The sequence below is a fragment of the Eleutherodactylus coqui genome, chromosome 2 (assembly GCF_035609145.1).
Source record: "Eleutherodactylus coqui strain aEleCoq1 chromosome 2, aEleCoq1.hap1, whole genome shotgun sequence".
NCBI lineage: Eukaryota > Metazoa > Chordata > Amphibia > Anura > Eleutherodactylidae > Eleutherodactylus > Eleutherodactylus coqui.
Window position 1 is genome coordinate 295,725,437 of NC_089838.1, and position 7,784 is coordinate 295,733,220.

At 43.0% G+C, this 7,784-nt stretch overlaps 1 long non-coding RNA gene across 1 annotated transcript; it reads right to left on the reverse strand.

Annotated features, from left to right (window-relative positions):
* Positions 1-1,599: 1,599 nt before the first annotated feature.
* LOC136610839 (uncharacterized) lies at positions 1,600-6,367 on the reverse strand. Its single transcript, XR_010790180.1, has 3 exons — positions 6,170-6,367; positions 4,237-4,302; positions 1,600-1,635 (listed from the first exon to the last, which is right to left on the reverse strand). It is a non-coding gene; the product is annotated as an uncharacterized lncRNA (long non-coding RNA).
* Between the last annotated feature and the right edge of the window lie 1,417 nt (positions 6,368-7,784).

Here is a 7,784-nt window from a genome sequence, read left to right on the forward strand (position 1 = left end):
CGTTTATCCTGACTGCTCTTGTGACCTCGGCTTTTCTGACACCTGCTTTTGGACTTGACTACGTTTTGCCTGACCCCTCTGTACCGCGTACCCTCTTGTTGCCTACCCGGATTGTCTGACCATTCTACCGTTGTTTGTCTCAGTGTCTGTTTGTCTCCCGTGTCCCGCTTCCCTAGTGAGGGTAGGGACCGTCGCCCAGTTGTCGCCCTGGGGGTTAGCCCAGGGGGGCAAGTAGGCAGGGACAGGGGTTGCGGGATATCTCAGGGACCCCCATATCCCGGACACTGTCCTGACAGTTATGGCTCCTTGAATGCGACGATGAAAAAAAACTGAAAAATTAGTTGGTTATTAATGTGCAAACAGGCGTCATCACTAAAGGGCTGATTATCCAGGCCTCGTGGAACCGCACAATCCCGGTTGTCCCTGTGTGCCGTCCCCCCCAGCCTGCCCATCCCCAAACTAGCTTTCACTATTACTTATTTTGCAAGAACAGAACTACTGTATATATTGTCCCCCTGGGTGGTGTGACAATTCAGAATGTCCTACGCCCCCACATTGCCCCACAAATCTAGCACACCCCACATAGGAGAGATCAGAGGCATCAGTGTTGTGAGGGGAGCACTATTACTATGAGGGTGTTATTATGGGGCACTATCACTGTGAGCGGATACAAAGGTGGATATGTACACATTTACATAGGGAGTAAAATGAGATTTACAAGTCTAAACTGTGTGCATCATTACCAATGTTGGAAAGTTGTGTAAGGCATCGGGGATCTACCTGCTCTCCCCTTACCAAAAAAGTATTGGAGAATGTTATCTTGTAATCTCCCTTTCTCCTAAATGCTTGAAATGTTGACATTGAGGGGCAAGATTATAAATCCATCGATCGGGGAAAACCAAGCTTGACTCTTTTGTCCTTTCTAGTACCCCCAACTTAACTTAAAAAATGGCTTCTCCGGGACATAAAAAGAAAATAAGGGGCTTAGCCCTTTCCAATCTACTGTCTGACGTCTAAAGACATTGTGATTTAAGGCTGTATAGCTCTGATGTTGGAAGACTCCCGTCTGGGTTCTCTTACTGTATATTGCCAGCCTCTCTGCTGTCAGAGCCTATCCAATGTGTCACCTCATGCAGTACTGGCTTTAGCCAGCAGATAGCACCATTGTATAACGGCAGAAAAAGAGTAAGCCCCCTAGGAAAACCAGGATACAAATTGGATTGGAAAGGGTTAAAATTGTCTAAAATTAATGAATACTCACCCATTCCAGCGGCGGGTGGTCATGTGCTGTTCATTGTGTGTGTGACTGCTCAGGTACTCACAGGCTTCAGCGGCCATGGAAGAATCACTGTTGAAGCCTGTGAGTGGCGCCATGCACAATGAATGGCATGTGACCGCCCGCCTGCTTCTTCTGGGTCCTGTGCAGCAAGCAGCAGGGCCTGCAGTGCTGGATGGGAAGCCACCATAATAGGTCAGCATTCATTTCTTCCTTCATTTCAAATTACTTTAAACCCCTAGAATTTTTTTAATGTCCTGCAAAACCCCTTTAGGTGGCTGCAGATTTAGAGCTTACATAAAGATCATGTGACTTACCAGTGCCCTCCTCTGTCATACTGTCATCTCTATCATTACTACCTAAAAGAAGGAAAAGGATTACACACAAGATTCTGCAACAGTATATCTTGTTTATGAAGAGTTAATGGAACAGGGAGAAATATACTTTCTAAATCATCAATATAAAAATATTCATATATTATATATACACCTCTCAAAAGAATTACGGGAACACTTGACAGCAAAAGGGTACTATTACACATGCGCTAGTAGCTGCCGCCAAAGCACTTGCAGATTCAAACCTGCATTTCCTGGTAAAACATAGGCGCTAGCTGCAGCTGCTAAGGTGGCATGAGGGTGGTATGAGAGCCCGACCTCCAATGGGCCAAAATGTGGCGTACTGGAGGGCTTAGCCAAACACATCCTTCTCCTACTTCAGCTTATTAGGAACTGCCTAAAAGCCAGGAGAGCATCTGAATCATGTGCTGTCCCACAGATAATGAACATATTCTGCTATGGACGCCTCTTTGTATATACAAAATATAATCACAAGAGGACGCGACAAGGTTTGGACACAGAAGGACTGACTCTCCACTTTGCTTGGAGGATGTAGCCAGTGCTTTGCAGTGGGTGCCATCTTGGATTCTGAGCTCTGGCAGGGACCTCCACACCACTCTGTTTAGCAAATCACAGGTGGTGGCTCAGCTCTGACAGTCCTACCTGGCACCCTAGCCACCCGCCAAGGTAAGAAGCTCGGTGCTAAAGAGGTGGAAGGGAAGAAACTTCATCATAGTGCATAGAGCTTCATAGTCATGGTTAAGAGTACTTACAATTGGGGCTCATTCACCCAGGTGACAGCCATCACATTGAATGGCTATGATTGGTTCATCGAGCGCTGCAGTGATTGGCTGAGCCGTTGTGCTCGAGAACCAATCAGAGCTAGTGCTTTGTGGAGGTGGGATTTTTGAACCCTCTAACCAGGAAGTGCTAGCTGAAGACTACAAACAAATGCAGCAGAACTGCTGGAGGAGAAGTGCGGCAGAGCAGACAGTGTCTGTTAGTTATGCAGCAAGGGCTTATTTTTGGGAAAACTAGTAGGACTTCCTACTGTAAAATTTGCATCATACCGCATGAAAACCATGCATTTCATATAATCATTGAATGGTAGAGTTGGAAGGGATCTCTAGGGTCATCTGGTCCAACCCCCTGCTCAGAGCAGGATTCACTAAATCAACCCAGACAGATATTTGTCCAGCCTTTGTTATAACACTTCCATTGAAGGAGAACTCACCACCTCTTGTGGTAACCTGTTCCACTCATTAATCACCCTCACTGTCAGAAAGTTTTTTCTAATATCTAATTTGTGTCTTCTCCCTTTCAGTTTCATCCCATTGCTTCTAGTCTTTCCTTGTGCAGATGAGAATAGGGCTGATCCCTCTGCACTGTGACACCCCTTCAGATATTTGCAGACAGCTATTAAGTCTCCTCTCAGCCTTCTTTTTTGCAAGCTAAACATTCCCAGATCCTTTAACCGTTCCTCATAGGACATGATTTGCAGATTGCTCACCCTCTTAGTAACTCTTCTCTGAACTTGCTCCAGTTTGTCTATGTCTTTTCTAAAGTGGGGTGCCCAGAACTGGACACAGTATTCCAGATGAGGTCTGACTAAGGAAGAGTAGAGGGGGATAATTACCTCATGTTATCTAGACGCTATGCTTCTCTTAATACATCCCAGAATTGTGTTTTGCCTTATAGGCTTCTGCATCACATTGTTGACTCATGTTCAGTTTGTGATCTATTAGTATACCCAAGTGCTGCTGCTTAGCCCAGTTCCTCCCATTTTGTATGTGCTTTTTACATTTTTTTTCTCTAGATTTAGGATAGGATTTTGCATTTCTCCTTGTTAAATACCATTCTGTCAGTCGCTGCTCACTGTGCAAGCTTTTCTAGATCTTTTTGAATACTCCCTCTCTTCTCTAGTGTTAGCTATCCCTCCTAGCTTTGTGTCATCTGCAAATTTGATCAGTTTCCCATCAATTGCCTCCTCCAGATCATTTATAAAAATGTTGAACATCACTGGGCCTAGGACAGAGCCTTGTGGTACGTCAGTTGATACATTCTTCCACTTGGATGTGCAGCCATTTATGACCACCATTTTGTGCAATGCGATGCAACACAAAAGAAGGCTCCATAGGCAAACATGGGCTACAAAACATATCAAATCGTGGCTGTATAGAGCATGCCACAATTTTTCTTTCGCAATGTAGCAACCTACAGCTGTTTGAATGAGCCTTTATAAATGTCCCTTTGAAGGTAACTATAATGCTGATGGGGTCATGGTGAAAATGAGTTCAACACCCTAACCCTACATACAGTAGCTGTTAACCACATGTTCTACAAACTGCTATATGAAGTGTATGGATACATGAAGAATTTGACTTATTTATATTTCCACTGCATGGCCAATAATGGCTGAATCATGGACATCACATTTGGTGATGTATCACCCATATGGACAATAGGTTATAGAGGACTTTGGAGTTCATTAGTTTGAAGAAGTTGGGGAACTGCTGATACTAGTGCATGTACTAATATGACAATTGACATTGTACCACAAGCATCATGCTCTCTCTTTATACATGTCTGCAGAGGTGTCTACTGCTTGATGTGAATTAAGCCTACCTTTGTTATCAAATGCCTCTGGTTGAGTTTGTATTGTGTTCTTCTGCATTATTTATCCAGTGGAATCTACAACAGATAAGACAATGCATTACCATTCCATTACAAGACTTTACACCATCAACCATGTTAAGCTTATTTGATATAGTATAAAAACTTTTATTGCGGCATACTTGTGTTCTTAGCATTCCATGATAGGTCTAGTTTCCGAGGGGAAAACGTAGGCTGAGGTTGTACGGGCATAACTATGATTGGTGTTGAGGGTGTAGTTACACCTTGACCCTGGAGCCTTAGAGGGCTCATAAGAACCTTCATCCCCATTTGAGGAGATTAATTACTACTATAAATTATATTTGGGGCCCTGTTCAAGATTTTGCATTGGGGCTCAGCAACTTCAAGTTAAGCCTTCAGTATAAACTTAGGCCATGTTCCACATCTGAGTTAGGAACCTCCGTTCGCAGGTTCTGTCAACTATCTGGTCCAAAATGCTGCAAGAAAAGGCCTGCATGAAGTACTTTTTCATCCGGTAAAATGTCAGACAGCTGAACGGAGACTAGACGGACCCCATTATAGTCAATGAGGTCTGTTTGGCACCATTCAGTTCTGTCATGAAATGGATCTGTTTGGTCAGGGAATTCCTCTTTCCTACTCCCATGATAGAGCAGGAAAACGGACCCCCTGAATGCACATGTGAACATAGCCATATATGTTCGGGGCATATATATGTACAGGGAGTGGGGGGTGGGAGGGTGTTCCAACTTTCTAGTTGGACGTCCCAGGGCCATTTTATTGCCCACCATTGCCCTTCGCCTTTCATCGCACCACCCTTAACCTCTTCAACCATCCTAAACCAATGGGAATATTAGATGTTCCGCCCTAAACCTTTATGGGTATAAGATATTAACTCATAACCACCTTCTTCATAGTGGACACCAACAAGCTTGGAACAAATTAAATATTTTATGTTTGCCCCTGATGTCCATGTAGGTACATAAGGTATAAGTATACAGTCTGGGTCATTTTTTTTCAGGAACTGTAATTGGAAAGGTTCACTTGCTGGAAACCTATTTAGGTGTTTATCCTGATGGACTTTAAAGAGGTATTACTCATTGCAGCCAGTTAGGACATATCTGTCAATTATTTTCCCCTTCAGCATCCACCAGCGGTGAGGGATAAAATCTGCCCTGTTTTTAGGATCAATGGTTTCCCCAGTAGTTGGTCCTTTTCCAAAAAATGCATTTATGGGATATGCAATATTGCATGACAGTTGACCTGTGGCAGTATACAATGGCTTGATTTGACAACATAAAAGAACATAAAACAGGGTCCAGGAGTCTGTTGGCCAAACTGAACCTTGTAGTTCGTATGCAGTGATATCAAGCAGAGTCCTGTGTGCATGTGGGTATTTTGAATAAAAGGGGGTGATTAACACCCTCTCGTAAAGGTAAGTTCCATTTTAGGCATATATCACAATTGTTTCATTTCCTAAATAGATGACATTGTTGAGCAGGAGACAGTGGCATGTCGTTATTTGTAAGTGGTAAGTAGCTCCTTTGGTGTTTTGGTGACCCCCCCCCCCCCCATCTGTTGGGTTATCGCCCAAACACCCGATGGGTTCCCATCTATTCTGTCACTCTGCAATTTATATAATTGGTCTTGGGGCATTGTTTGTCTTTTTTCTTGTTCATCCTTCCACTCCTTGATTTGGGTTATTTTTTGGATGACACATTGCAAAAAACGCAGCATTCTCTGAATTTCTGCAATATCATTACCACAATGTCATAGCTCTCATTAAATACCATAGTAATCTGTGAACCCATAAGACACTGCTAGACCTAAATTTCCACCCCCGCTGTATATATAAGGTTAAATCCCTATGGAAATACTCTTTAAAACAGGGGAAAAGATACCTACATACACATAATTATGTACTTACCAGTCTTCGGCTCGGAGTATCACCATCAATGTAACAACTGTTTATGTAGGCTCCTTTTGATACCAGTTCCTGATCACCGTTTTTCAGTTATTATTCTAATCACTTGGTGACCTCACTTTAAGGGGAGATTCCTAATACAAGCCATAAAATTAGATATTCAATCTTTAAATTGTGATAAGATTTATGCAGCTCAACTGTACTATGCCCAGAAGCCAAAACCTTTCCAGCTTTGTTGTCTCAACAACAAATGCATTGCTGGTCATAAAGACATAACTCCAGTCTTGTGGGGTGTGTCACTGATAATGTTCTACTCGAGGGGGCTGGAAGAGCCAAAGGTGAAATCATATGATCAGCAGACAGAGTGTCTAGTTGTAACATGTGATTGTTCCCAGCAAGAGAAACCAAGTAACCTTGTAGATATGATAGCTTTCAATGGCTAACAAAAATACATGATGTTGTTGCGAGCTTTTGAATGTCAACATTGTGCTCTTCTAGTCATGGGATTGTTGGGCACAAGAGGGGTAAGAGCTAAAACTGATAACGTGTTCCACTTGACGTTCTGATGCGCCGTGTCATCCAGTGTCATTACGCAACCGGTCACATGATCGGGACTCTGAAGGTGCATGATGGAACGCACTTGCGTCCCGCTGCGATATGTGTCAGAAATCCCAGCCTGACGTCACATTGGAGCGCCGCAGATGCAGCAGAGCATGATGTTGGATTATTATATAGGTAAGTCCATCTGTCTTTGTAAACTAGGCTTGAGAAAGGGGTCTGTGAACCCCGAATCGCATTGCCCTGTATGTGTTTATGGTTCATGCTACTTTGAGAAAAGAATAAAAGAAAAGGACATATTGGCGTCTATAGCGAACTTGGATTGGGTGGAAATAGTTAGTCCCAGATCTCCTCAGTTAAGTAAGTGCATTCCTTCTTGTGGCTTGATATAAGGTGATTGTAGCGCAAGAGAACCTGTACTTCTTCCTCTTTGCTTTTGAACAGAATTCGATGGGTAGGGGTGCCTTTAGACGGAACGATTATTGATCAAAAAATCATTCAAACAAGCAAAGGTGAACAATAACACCGTGCAACACAATTTTTGTAACAGATAAGTAGATTGTTGGCTTATAGTAACTTTAGTGCGCTGAATTCAAATATGAGATCCGCTTTTTTCTGCCACGTAGGGTTTTCTAATTATGGGAAATAATGTAATTCAATTGCCATTGTATTGTATGTTTTGGAAATATACCTCTACAATTAATCCAGTCGGCTCACCGTTAACCTTGGTTGATAAAAATAATAACAAAAGTGATTGCACAACTATTTTGCAATCACTGTTACACACCGCATGCTGACTGAACACTATAAGGGTAGGTTTATGTAACATGTAGAGTGTTTCCACATGGTGTAAACCCTGCGGCTCATCCACCAGTAAGTTGTAATTAACCCATTAAAGACCAGGCGCGGTAAATATACGGCGCCTGGTCCTGGGCTTAAAACCCCGCCGATAGTAAAATTATGGCAGGGCTTTAAGCCTCCTGCCTCTACAATCAATAAGAGGCAGGATGGGTTATCAGCTGTTAGTGACAGCTGATAACCTGGAGGAGAAGGCAGGAGG